This window comes from Fukomys damarensis, unplaced genomic scaffold (assembly GCF_012274545.1).
Source record: "Fukomys damarensis isolate Sample0158 unplaced genomic scaffold, DMR_v1.0_HiC HiC_scaffold_36, whole genome shotgun sequence".
Lineage (NCBI taxonomy): Eukaryota > Metazoa > Chordata > Mammalia > Rodentia > Bathyergidae > Fukomys > Fukomys damarensis.
Window position 1 is genome coordinate 44,345,662 of NW_022900948.1, and position 1,804 is coordinate 44,347,465.

The following is a 1,804-nucleotide window of genomic DNA, read 5'->3' on the forward strand; positions in this document are numbered from 1 at the left end:
ACACCCCCATGCTGAGCCACCCCCCAGAAAGGGCACAAAGCCTCTGTCCCCAGGACGGCCGTGACAGGCTGCCCGGCTCCCAGACGGTGGGGACCAGGCCCCTCTACACTGCGCAGGCTCTGGAGCCCCCAGAAGTGATGATGCCAGCAGGGGGCACACAGGTCCCCAGCTCCGCTCCCCTCTCTCCAGGGCTGAGACCCCACAGGCTGAGGGGCCGGCCGCCCACCCTGCTCCCCTTGTGCAGCTCACCAATTATGCCCCGCCCCGGAAAACTTAATCAAATCTGTGTACAGCACGTAATTTCCACAACACAGACAGGCACAGGGAGGGCCCTGCCTGCCCACGCCGCCTCGGCCCAGGTCCTGCCCTGGTCAGCCTGGCCAGAAGCCGCTTGCCCTTGGGGTCCACAGTGAGGTCCCCTCCCCTGCTCCCCTCCCCTCCCCTCCCGTCCTCTTCATGCTCCTCCTTCCTCTTCCTCTTGGGGTCCAACCTGCTCTGTGCTCTGAGACCCCAGCCCCAGTGACCTGTCCCATAGGCTGAGGCAGGGTGGTCCTGGTGGGTGAGGCGTGGCCGGGGGCAGGTGAACCTGGGGACTCTGGGTTTCCTCCCGGCCCGGACGGTTCTGTCAGGAAAAAGGAGCTGGGGACAGTGGCGGTGGTCCGGGCCAAGCTGCATCACGGTCATCATGTGGGGCTGTCAGGGACGCGGGGACAGTGGGGACCGCTGGGGACATGTACCACTGGGGGCTACAGGGGCCAACTCCTGGCAGAGCGGGGCCCTGTGCAGGCCTGGGCCAGGGCCGCAGCCTCCAGCTGGGGGTGTCTGCAGCTCCCCTTGAACGGCACCTTGAGGTTGTGTCACCTGGCCCTATTCCGGGAGGGGACATGGAGCCTGGACAGTGAAGTTGGTGCCGCAACAGCCAGCACACCTGGCGCTGGACTGGGGTGGAGGCTCTGCCACCGTGGGCGTGGCACCCATGGACTTGTGACCCTGTGGGGAGTGACAGGGAAGTGGTCAGGGCTGGCCTCTGGGCATAGGCCCGGGGTCTCACTGAGAATGGCTGCCACAGCCCGTCACAGCGGGAGGTGGAGACCAAGGACAGCGGGGGTGGCGCTGGGACCCCCACTGCCCACTCCTTGCCCGCCACGTGTCCTGTCCCCACAGGGCCACAGACAGTGCCTGATGTACATGGGAGCCCAGGAGGCTGAGGCAGGAGGATCGCTGTGACTTTGAGGCCAGCTGGGCTACACAATGAGACCTTGTTTCAAAACAACAACAGATGGGCAAATGAAACACTGGAGACCTTGCAGTGCAGAGCGAAGGCCATTTGCCCAGGGTCACCTGCCAGCAAGGCCTGGACGCCTCTGTCCAGCTACTGACTTTCTGCTCTAAGACAAGTAAGGCCCAGCCCCCCAACCCCAGGTCCCATACCCACACCCCCTAGGGTCAGGGGGGCCTTGGGTTCGGATCCTGCTCTGCTGCTCACCATCTAAGATGGAGCCTTCATTGTATCTCAGCCTCAGTTTCCCTGCTGGGGCCGGGAATTTGGCTCCGTGGTCCAGAGTCATCCCAGTACCCCCCCAAAAAAAAGTTTCCCTGGCTGGGAACCACACTTGGGGGATTTTCTGAGCCTGGCTCTTCTCTTCAATCTGCTGTTTGTTGCCCTCCACGTGGCCCGGTTCCCCCCAGTACCCGGGACCCTGTGTCCCCGTCCCGTGTCCCCCCCCTCCGTCCAGCTCCTCTCTGGCCTCACCCCACCCTCCCAGGACGCCCCGCACCCCGCCGCCCCACGGCCCCACGGCCC